The sequence below is a fragment of the Gigantopelta aegis genome, unplaced genomic scaffold (assembly GCF_016097555.1).
Source record: "Gigantopelta aegis isolate Gae_Host unplaced genomic scaffold, Gae_host_genome ctg2831_pilon_pilon:::debris, whole genome shotgun sequence".
Lineage (NCBI taxonomy): Eukaryota > Metazoa > Mollusca > Gastropoda > Neomphalida > Peltospiridae > Gigantopelta > Gigantopelta aegis.
Genome location: NW_024533057.1, coordinates 30,001 through 42,004, shown reverse-complemented (window position 1 = coordinate 42,004; position 12,004 = coordinate 30,001). Strand labels below are relative to the sequence as shown.

Sequence of the window (12,004 nt, the reverse complement as noted above, 5' to 3'; positions counted from 1 at the left end):
TGTGTCATTATAGTTCAGTCAATACTTAACTGAATATTAATATTTGAGTTATTTCATAAAAAAAACTTAAGTATTTCTTGCTAAATGTTGTCTGCTTTGCGAGCGGAAATGCACGAGACGAACTATTTCCGGTTTGCTGTAAAGCACTGTTGGTTAATAGACCGGAACCGTAGTGTTATTGCTTAACCTGTGAAAACGATGTTGTTGTTTTGATTAACGTTATGGATTATAAATAACATTGATATTAGAAATATATGCTTAGATATTCGCTGATTTTTGTATCCGTTGTGTATTGTAAGACCATATTGTGTTTTTCTGGAGAGTATATTTGACGTCATACTAGAGATTAAAAAAAGACCAGTGACGTCAATGTTGGGGTATAAATAGAACTGTTACGTCAGTTGTAAACAGTTGGATCCAAATTTTGACAACTATCAGCTGATCGAGCTAAACTTCCCAGTTACAACATTTTATTGAATATTTTGTTACATTTTGGACAGCATTGAGAGGTAAATAGACGATTGTCTTTAGCTTCCTTTGCGATCTTTCTAAATTAATAGGTTATCCAATTTAAATTACTTTAAAGTAAAGTTTTGGGATCCAACTCAATAATTACACTTTCTTGTTTATTAAATTTAGGATGGATAATTAATTAATTGGTCATTGAGAGCATCTTGAGATAATGGGCGATTGTCTAGTCTCCTGGTGTTGTTAGTCAGTCACTGTGAACATTCAATGGATAATGGGCGATTGCCTAGTCTTTTGGTTGCTTAAATAAATATCCGTAACTGTAGTTAAATATTATAGGTCTTTTGTGTATAACTCTTTAATTAACTGGTCATTGAGAGCACCTTGAGATAATGGGCGATTGTCTAGTCTACTGGTGTTGTTAGTCAGACACTGAGAACACTCAATTGATAATGGGCGATTGCCTAGTCTTTTGGTTGTTTAAATCAATATCCGTAACTGTAGTTAAATATTATAGTTCTTTTGTGTATAACTCTTAACTAACTGTTCATTGATAGTCCAGTCAAATTAGCTGAAAAAAGTGGTCAACCCACAACTAATTGCAACAGAATTCATTTTATTAGTTTTTGAGTCTCAAATACCTTGTCTACAACATATTAAAAATATCAAGGTGTAGGCGAGGGGGAAAATGCATACAATTGCTTGTATGTGACCCATATAAGCAATATTGCTGTGTGTGTTTTATTAGACGGTAGGGATACATTTTTCACCATAACTTTGTTATGAAATAAAATATTTTCTTAAATTAGATATTATCTTAAAGGTAATAGACTGCTTTAATGTAAAATACAATTTTGTAAACAAAATTATAATTTATGACGTCACAGTATTGCCATAATTATCTCCCCTTCTGTAAATCCACAATTTCTCATATGTTGAAATTAAAATGTTTGTCCTAATTTAAATTTTTTTAATTATGAACTAAAAGTGATTTGAATTGTAATATTATGCATGAATAAACTAGTTTAAATGCATTAATTGGTATGTTGTTGGTTATTCAGGTGATTTATATACATGTTTGAAACTTGTGTTATTAAACAGTGCAAAGCTAAATCTGTTTCAATCACTGTCACTTACCTAGTTTTTGTGTGTTTTTGTTAGTTGACTGTCCCTCTTTGTCTACGTGTGTAAGTAATGTATATTTCACTTTGTCTTTCACTTCCAAGTGTCATTGTTTAATCACCATCACTAGCACTGGTTGCCATATTTTTGTTTAAGGCCTAACCACTGTCAATATCAGTCTATATATGAAAATTTGTTAAAATCAGTCTGTATTTTGGGGTTTGTTTACCATTTATTTGTTACATCATTGTCACTATATTATATATCGATTTATTTCTGGTTACTTTCTGTCTATTCTTTGTACTATTCATGCTTCTTCATTGAAGTCGACTTCACTGTCTGTTGAGATAAGAGAATTGGAACAGCTCGTACCGCAGCATTCTCCGCAACCTACAGAACATTCCAATCCATGCTTACATCGTGCATCGTTTTGTGTCACAGTTCAACTTACACTTACAGCAAATAATCTTGAGCAGATTTTGTGGTGCAGGTGGCAAAGTTGTTTTTGTTGGATACAGTTTGTTTTCACTGGTATACCATCCCTATTTTTGTGGATCTAACTCATTATCATCTGCGCTAATCCAGTGTCGACATTGTAAATACACTCTCTTGCTATGGAAGGCAGCAGCATTTGATGTTGGTGGCAAGGTTTGAACTTGAACACAGGTTGTTGTTGAAATGGCTTTCTGCGTAAACCATCTAAATCGGAGATGATCTAGTCCTTCATGCAGCACACCACCATACAAGAAAGCAACGATTTCTTCTCCATCCTTAACTACAGTGTCTTCACTTGATCTTCTTTCAGAAAGTGTGCAATCAGATTTCTGTAATATTGATGGGCACAAGTCTTTTTGAGGGCTGCCCCTTTACCAATACCAAATAACCTTGATGTGGTATCACAACCTGTAAATGCATGTATTACAGGTAGTAAGTGACACATTTCCTGCCCAATCACCATCTTTGTTTTCTAGATATGCCATACTTTTCTTTGTCGCAAGGTATTATTAGATTGAAAGTATAGTTTGTTTCATTTGATATTAGCATAGTAGCACAAGAGGACAAGAAGGTCTGTGTCTTCACCAATAAGTACAACATCCCTCGTCGATGCACAAGCAACATCTGTTTTCACAATCAGCTTATCTGCATCGCCTGTAGCTTGGATTGTTGAACATTGGTTGTCACAAAGCTTTCGGCTGAGCAAATTTATGAAATCCTGTTTGTTATAAGTGTTTGCTAGAAAGAGTTCTTTGTTGGTTTTACATGGCATGTCTTCTGTAAAGTTGACTCTCGGAGGGACTAATCCCTTTGATCATCGTATGTGTGTTACATCCTTTGTTGACGGCCCTTGAGGATAGCTATCAAAAACAACAACCGCATCTCCATATTTCCATCTGACGTAATCAACATATGATTCACAGATTGTCAGAAAAGATTCACCTTTGGTCCAAGGGATACGTTGTATGAGGGAACCTCCATCTAAAACGTATTTGTGGTTTGAATCCTTCATTTCAACACCTTCACAATCACCCATACCCCAAATATTTCTGTGATTTGTGGCTTGCTCGCCTCTCTGAGAAAACCACATGCATCAAAAATGGATGATGGAAAGCTGCATAATTCGTATCTGAAGACTTCTGACATGTCATCAATCTCGCTGTGTGCTGCTATAGTCAGGCACTGGAAAAGAAGTTATGGATCAATTTGAATCATGTCTCCATCAACTTTGACACTGGTCTTTGAGCTCACGATGACTACTTGGTTTAACTTTTTGAAAGTGTATACTAGGATCTTCTTTTCAGCCATAGATTATATGACGTTTGACCCGATATGCTGTGCTTTGTCAACATTTACATTTTTGTCTGCCACTACTCCTGTTTCGATGTTTCCTAGAGATGGGTCTTCAACAAAAGGATTTCTTTCACACAGGAATGACAGAAGACAAAGAATGTCGTGTCTGTCCCTTTCCTTTCTAGCAGTTGTTGATTCCTTGTGCTGTTCGCTTGTATGGAAGCCTGCGTCAGTTAGTTCCTGCAGAGCATTATTCACATCAGCACATGCTGGCATCGAAAGCAGCCACTTTGATATCTGTGATTCTGTCATTCCTCTACCTCTGGTCATGCCACCCGTTGTCTTAACACTCCTCATAAGCACTTGCTCTATCACTAAATCAGAGGAAAGTCCTGCCCAATAGCGATCACTTCTCCGGAGAACATGATGACCTGCCTTGAACATAGAATATACTTCAAGGTTGTCTTTTTCTAGATCATGCATCTTAGTGAGATAGACATAAGCTGACTTTGCATAGAGGTTGTGACCAGATGCAGCAAAATAAGGTAACATCTCACTCACAGTTTGAAGGTGCAGAGTCCAGTCGCCTGTCTGTTCTGCTTTTATGAATTGTCGCAAGATGGCTACCATTTGTGATCAGGATGTCATTATCGAAGTATTCCTTTAATTTGTTTTTCATATGGTAATGTGTGAATGCATTTTCACCACAAATATCTTTCATCTTGTTAACAAGATCTGATATGGTTATCTGTGCATCTTCATTCTCCTGCAGGTAGGTGACAATCTTGAGAAAATTTTCTTGTTGATGGTTAGGTCTTCCTCGTAAGCCTTGGGCTTGTTTTTTTGTTCTGTGTCGATGGGGAAAAGGCTTTAGGTATTTGTTTGTATGTCCTGAAATTTACACTACATCTTTGATGATAGACGGCATCTGAAGCATGGAGATCGTTAACAACTTCGAGTTTGCCACGAACTTGAGTTGCCCATTCATCTTCAAGATCATTACATGCCAACAGAATCTGGTCTTGAAAGTCTCCTGTTCGAACAGGGAACACATCAATGCCTCTTTTCTTTTTGTAATTCTTTGCAATTTTCCCACAAAACAGGCAATGTTCTGCAAATCTAAACTGCTGTTTTGAGCGCAAAGTTGGAGCAGGGATGACACTGCACTCTGAAGTAGAAGCCCCATCACTGTCCTTGGAGGTCTTCTGAATTTGGTTGGGATTAACATATAGTTGCCGACACTCTTTATGAACATGCTGCCCAGCTGATGATTTGATACTATCCCCACGTTTTTCACTTGTAGTGTTGATGCCTTGACTTCCCTTTTCTCCCAATTTAATGGAATATTCTTCAGGAACATCTGTGTCTTTTCCACAAATGACACACTTATCCATGATCTTCAAGAACCTGCAGAGAGACAGAGACAGAGACAGAGAGAGAGAGAGAGAGAGAGAGAGAGAGAGAGAGAGAGAGAGAGAGAGAGAGAGAGAGAGAGAGAGAGAGAGAGAGAGAGAGAGAGAGAGAGAGAGAGAGAGTGTGTGTGTACATGTATTTTAATGTTATAGTAAACAATAAATATATATTAAAAAATTATTAAATTAAATGGAGAACAAAGTAAGTTATGAAAGCATATTAAAATAAAAATTGAACTAAGTAACAAACTATATATCAGAATAAAAATAAATTAAAATTAAAATTAAAATAAAATTAGTCACTAAAATAAGCCAATGACCCAAAATTAAAACTTAAAACTAACGAAAAAATATATCAGACAGGACATCCGTCAAAGGTATAAATTAATTAAAACTGATCACATTTAATTGTTTGAGACAATAATAATAATAAATCCTTTATTTTCACACACGTCCAATTATTACTATAATTATTTCTATTTTTATTGCTAATGTTACTGACCAGTTTATCTATTTTACACATCTTTGTTAAAAATCATTCTTAATTTTTTGTCACTAACAAATAAATTGTCAAAAACGTACACGTACACGTTATTGGCAACTTACCAATATGGCCCCAATGGGCTTCCATAGTTCGAAAAAAAATTTGACGAGCACCTTTAGTGTTTCTTTAAAAGGAAAAATAAAATTCCGGGTTTTTTTTGTAATACTGTTATTATATATATTTGCTATTAGTACATAATTGTTCATGTCCGCGTTCAATAATTGGATAGATAATTCAGAATTATCCCAAATTTTTTTTTTTTAGAATGTAAACAATCCGCAGCGACGACGTAAAGAAAATTGAAAAAATGCGCCTTGAAACTTAAAAAAACCACCCTAAAAATACAGCCATGTAGACATAGTTTACGACATGAAAGTTTTAAATTGTCAACAAAAGACGAATTTAAGTTATTATAAGACTTACCATGGTATAATTCTGTTTTATACCGCTAAAAAATGTAAACAATTTGCCATGTAGGATAAAACTTTATTATCTCCCTTGATGTGTACGGCGAAACCACGAGCGCCGCAGGCGCGAAGCCCGTGACGGGTGGCCTGGGGGCCCCTCCCTCCGAACATTTTGAAAAATTGACCCCTTCTAGGGCTATTCTGAGGTGTTTTCTGCTGGCTAGCCGAGCTGCTTTCTGACCACATTTTTTGGGAAAGAAATTACATGAAAAATCGGGATATGAAAAAAAAATTCGCCTTGAGCAGGGGGGAGGTTTCGACCCCAACCCCCCCCCCCCTGCGCACGCGCCTGGGGTGAAACCTTAATTTGACTGGACTATCTTGAGATAATGGGTGATTGTCTAGTCTCCTGATGTTGTTAGTCAATCACTGAGAACATCCTAGTCTTTTGGTTGTTTAAATAAATATCTGTAGCTGTACCTATGACTATATGTAATATTATAGTTCTTTGGTGTATAACTCTTAACTAACTGTTCATTGAGAGTATCTTGAGATAATGGGCGATTGTTTAGTCTCCTGGTGGTGTTAGTCGGTCACTGAGAACATTCAATGGATAATGGGCGACTGCCTAGTCTTTTGGCTGTTTAAATAAATATAGATTTTTAACTGTGATACTTGTAATTGACATCACTGGTTATCTATATGTTTTCGTATTTTTTCATAGTTTAGTGTTAATAGTATTCTCATTTCATAGCTTTGGTTGATATATGCATAATATTCTATGTATAAAATTCTGTGGTTTTCAATGCAATAACAACCCGTCTTTAAAGTGACATCTTGTTGTCGTGTTCATTTTAACTATTATTTATGTGGTAAATGCCTTCATGGTCACGCGTGCGTTCGAGCGTGCAGTACGCACTCCTCGTTGCTTACCCAGTACGTAGGTCCAGAGTAGTTGCACAACACACGGGCACGCATGAATTTCTACCATAGTGCGTGCGTGCGTGTATGTTTGTATGTGTTTCTATTTGTATGTGTGTTTGTGTGTGTATATATATATATATATATATATATATATATATATATATATATATATATATATATATATATATGTGTGTGTGTGTGTGTTTGTGTGTGTGTGTGTCTTTCTGTGTGTATGCATGGGTGTGTCTGTGTGGTTGTCTGTGTCTCTCTGTGTTTGTATATCAGTGTGTGTGCATGTGTATCTATGTCTGTGTGTATGTATGTCTGTATCTTGTGTGTGTCTGTATGTATGTGTATGTGTGTGTGTGTGTATTAGTGGCGTGTGTGTGAATGAATGAATGAATGAATGAATGTTTAACGACACCCCAGCACGAAAAATACATCGGCTATTGGGTGTCAAACTATGGTAATGCAAATAAATAGTGATGATCAACATCAACATAAAAATTCAAGGTTTAAACAAAAACAGTGTAAAGAACTGTGCAAAAATACAAATATCACAGAATTTTACGGACACCGAATTTTACTCTAAACTTCAATTTGTGCTGTATTGGCCATTCTCAAAGAGAATGTTACACCCCTGCACCACGATGAGGTTACAGCACGCGCAGGGGGTGCGTGTGTGTGTGTGTGTGTGTGTATTAGTGGTGTGTGTGTCTGTGTGTTTTGGTGCATATATACTATATATATATATATATATATATATATATATATATATATATATATATATATATATATATATATATATATATACATAAAGACATAGACACACCGTTACAAGAGTATTTGCCTATAGCTCTATAACACGAATCGGTGTGTGGGTCCCAGAATATGGGAGGCTCCAACAATATAAAATCCTGGCAACACCAATGGAGTGTGTGTGTGTGTGTGTGCGTGCGTGTGTGTGTGCGTGCGTACGTACGTATGTACGTACGTATGTACGTACGCGTGCGTGCAGTTTTCAAAGAAGCACATGCTTGACATAATATTGTAATGTTTTGCAGATTCCGATCATAGGATTGGTGAACTGCAGTCTGCAAGCCCAGGAGAATGTCACCTTCTGCAACGGTCCACTGCCTTGCGCAACCGACTTCATGTAAATGGGTTACATCTGTTAGTCTATGCCACTTCATAAACGACTGGATCAATATAATGTACCAAACCTGTATATTTATTTAGACATAATCAATCCAGAATTAACCATGCTGAGCTGTAATCAGTGGCATAGGGCATATCAATTTAAAATGCTGGTGTTTATGTAAAAGGTAATGTATGGACACTAGCTGATGGTTTACGAATGATTTTGTGTTGAGAAAGGAATAATATAAAAACGTGCATGAAATAATACATTTGACATAATAATAAATAATACACAAATACGTCTTGAAGTTAACTAGTCGCTCACAACGGCAGTTTGTAAATAGTTGTATGACTTACATGTTAAATGTGCACAGGTTTTCTCTTCCAGAGTGGTACTGTTTGCCTGTACTAATGATGGTTGTCGGGAAAGTGATGGCGCCCAATTTTCCACAAAACCAGGTATGAGTGTTAAAAAGTGTGTTTGTTTTTTTAACTACACCACTAGAACACATTGATTTATTAATGATCGACAATTTGATGTCAAACATTTGGTAAATCTGAGAAGAAACCCACTACATGTTTCCATTAATAGTAAGGGATCTTTTATATACACAATCCCATAGACAGGATAGCACATACCACGGCCTTTGATATACCAGTCGTGGAGCACTGCCTGGAAGGAGATATAGCCCAGTGGGCTCACAGATGACAAACGGGGACCAATTCTAGACCGATTGCGCATCTGGCAAGCCTTTTACCACTGGGCTACGTCCCACCTCTAGGTATGAGTGAGTAGAACATAGCATCTCATTGGCTTAATGTATCACAATGACCCTTCTCCATATTCAGAACTACTAAATCTAACACTAATTCATAAATCACAATGACCCTGCTCCACATTCAGAAGTACTAAGTCCTAACACTAATTCATAAATCACAATGACCCTGTTTAATATTCAGAACTACTAAGTCTAACACTAATTCTTAAATCACAATGACCCTTCTCCATATTCAAAACTACTAAGTCTACCACTAATTCGTAAATCACAATTACCCTTCTTCATATTCAGAACTACAAAGTCTAACACTAATTGTTAATCAGTTCTAAATTGACTTCGAGTGGTACATCCCTACTCACAGACATGTGTGTTATGTGTTTTAATGTCAGAGCCATACCTTGTATTTGTAACATCCAGAATCTGTTTTTATATTTTACAACGTCGTAGAGACTTTTTGTTTACACAACATTATTATATATTTTAATTGTACATACTTGTATGTTTTAACTATCTCTCTGTCATAATTCCATAAGGAATGGCTTATGTACTTTTATGTTTGTTTTATTTTATATAGGGTAAGACGTTAATAAATTATCTGTCTCTGTCTGTCTGTCTGAAATACAAATACAAAATACAAGAGAAACAGGCTACGATAAACAACTAAACATACAATACATAATCCTTACCTTAACATGTTTTAAATATAAAGTATAATACGGACAAATACATTTGGAATGACCTTTATTCAAATTATTTCCAATTCCGTTTGGTCGTTGGCAAAAATCATAAATGTGTACGTACGAAATTATTTTGAGAAAAATCGATATTGAGATACTACAAAAATTGCGATGTCCATAAGTGCATTGGTTACAGGTGTATTCATATTCTAATCAAGAAAATGTAAGTAAATTGTAATTTTTATTATGTAAAATATTTTATTTGCTAAACAATTATAAAATAGTTATTTTATTTCAACTTATTTTCGTGCTGCTATCCAATTAAGGTTCAAGCACGCTGTCCTTGGCACACACCTCAGCTATCTGGGCTGTCTGTCCAGGACAGTGGGTTAGTTGTTAGTATTGTTGTTAGTGGTTAGTGAGAGAGAAGAGGGGGTAGTGGTCTTACACCTACCCATTGAGTCATTAAAACTCGCTCTGGGTGGGGGCCGGTACTGGGCTGCGAACCGTGTACCTACCAGCCTCGTGGCTTAACCATGACACCACCGAGGCCGGTTTAAAATGCTTAAAACTGTCATGGAGATAAACCCACTCAACATGATGGCTTACTTGAACCTTAACTTGATTGAATTTATAAGTTTACAGAAGCATGGATTTTCTTTTTATTAATATTCATCATTTAAAATTGTATTAATCATCGTAGCTGTGAGAAAGATAATTGTCATGTCATGTCATGTCATGTCATGTCATGTCATAGGGTTTTACGTGCACATTCAGAACAAGCTGTTGTAGCGCACGCCTGTCGTGGGCACAAGAGCTGGCCTTGGCCGGCTCCTCCGTCCATGACAGGAAAGGTGGGGGGAGGGGAGAGGAGGGACCGCCTGCACTGGCAGGTGCAAGGGAGCACCAGCAGCCCGATCAAATCGGTAGCAGGCGGGTGGGGGTGGTGGTGGTGCTATGGAATTTGAATGGAGCAGTTAAATGCCAAAGAGAAAAGTGTGCGCAATTTTGATTGAGGGAATTTGGCGCAATTTTGAACGGTCGGTCGAAAGGTAAATGGCCGAGCTAATATAGGTTTTGATATTAGTGAATCGAGAGTAGCTCGTTAATTTGAGACCTTTACGATGCTGTGGTGTCTCCCTAGGTTGCCCATAGGGCCCTTATAAAGGGCCTGACCGCTTCTGGCAAAGATAATTGTCATAATGTCTTATTTTATAGATGATTTTTACAAGGGAGATAATTCTGTCATTATTGGAGTGTCCGTTCTTGCAGTAATATTTTTCATACTGTTGGTAATACTTGCTGGAATACTCTTTTGGTAAGTGAACTAGCATAATATATTTACTCTGTAGAAATTCAGTTTTTAGAAGCTTCTTTCATAACTTAACGGAAAAAGTGTATGATATACAAAAGCCAAGAAACAGTGTGACAAATTACTGTCCACACATAATTTCAATATTTATTAAACTGGGCTGTACGTAATATTTACTACCTTTATTGGAATGTTATGAAATACTCTCAGATTTGGTTACGGGGAAATATCCATTGGTTGCTGAAGTTCATCTTATAACAATTGCACTTAATAAATACTATTTTAATGTTTAGGTTTGTAACATGTGCCAAGATGAACTCTGAGTCGCCTAGTAAGAATAACTACAGTGCTGCCAAACACGAGGCGGTGTACGAAGTAGTGGATGACGCCAGTGGTCAGTCGAAACTCGGCGCAGACACAGCTCAGAAGAACAGAAAGAAAATGCCGCCAATTCCAATGCATCAGTACGAAAAGCTGGATGGCCGGGCACCAAAGATTCCTAAAAAAAACATAACACGTATAGCATTTGATTAGATGTCACTTGTATGATGCATGTAGGACATTAAATCGGGTTGCATGGCAGTTAAGGGGAGAGGCTGGTAACTCTGCTGTAGAGCGCTCACCTGAGTTGCGATGGGTAGCAGGGTCGATTGCCATTGGTGGAATGTTTTTTATGTCCCAACCAGTGCCCACGGCAGGCACATAAAAGGTGCGGTTAGTACTGTCCTGCCTACGGGGAAATTGACATGTTTATTTTTTATTTTTTCATTGGTGATAGTCTTTGTAATGAAAGCCCCCCCCCCCCCCCCACACCCCACTGCTACGGGTCTTAGGCCTACAGAGAAATTATACATCATAAACAGTGCATTTGAAAACTCTTGCGTTTATCCGCATTTGTCATGATTAATTTTACTTGTAAAATGCAAAAATTAACATTTTAAAACATGTTTTTAAAAATGTGCGGGAACCATAAGAAATTCTGGTGCTTAGCGCCCTCCATCTGTCAGTCCCCACGTGTTTACTTTCTTTCGCCTGCCTGGTTATTGCCCATTGTTTGATAATAATTTACTGATGGCCATAACAAGTACAAATTATGATTCGTGAATCTCTCTCGTCATTTGTGACAAGAATATATTACTTTATAACATGCTACTTGAGCCTCGAATCAGCAACGTATGACACGTAAAGGACATAATTATTGCTTAACAACATTAAACACATTTGTTTTTTGTAGATGGTTAATTGTACGGGCAGTGTTGCTGGAAGTACACATTATTGATGGGAATTCGCAATATAATATTTGGATAACATTAAATTTATTTTTGTGAATTTTTATCTTGGAAGTACAACTTCGATTTCCTGCAAAATAATTAGCGTCGCTAATGGAATCGTTCGTTATAGTCTGGGACGTAGCCCACTGGTAAAGCGTTC

At 36.9% G+C, this 12,004-nt stretch overlaps 1 long non-coding RNA gene across 2 annotated transcripts in view; it reads left to right on the top strand.

Annotated features, from left to right (window-relative positions):
* The first annotated feature begins 386 nt into the window (after positions 1 to 386).
* Positions 387 to 12,004, top strand: part of LOC121391680 — a 12,338-nt gene continuing 720 nt past the window's right edge. The window contains exons 1-6 of one of the 2 annotated variants that reach the window (XR_005960376.1): positions 425 to 509; positions 1,630 to 1,655; positions 7,730 to 7,821; positions 8,194 to 8,264; positions 10,480 to 10,579; positions 10,867 to 12,004. The exon at positions 10,867 to 12,004 is cut by the window's right edge and continues 720 nt beyond it. This is a non-coding gene — a long non-coding RNA (uncharacterized LOC121391680). Of the gene's footprint in view, positions 510 to 1,629; positions 1,656 to 7,729; positions 7,822 to 8,193; positions 8,265 to 10,479; positions 10,580 to 10,866 lie in introns of both variants that reach the window. The other variant, XR_005960375.1, reaches the window with a different exon arrangement.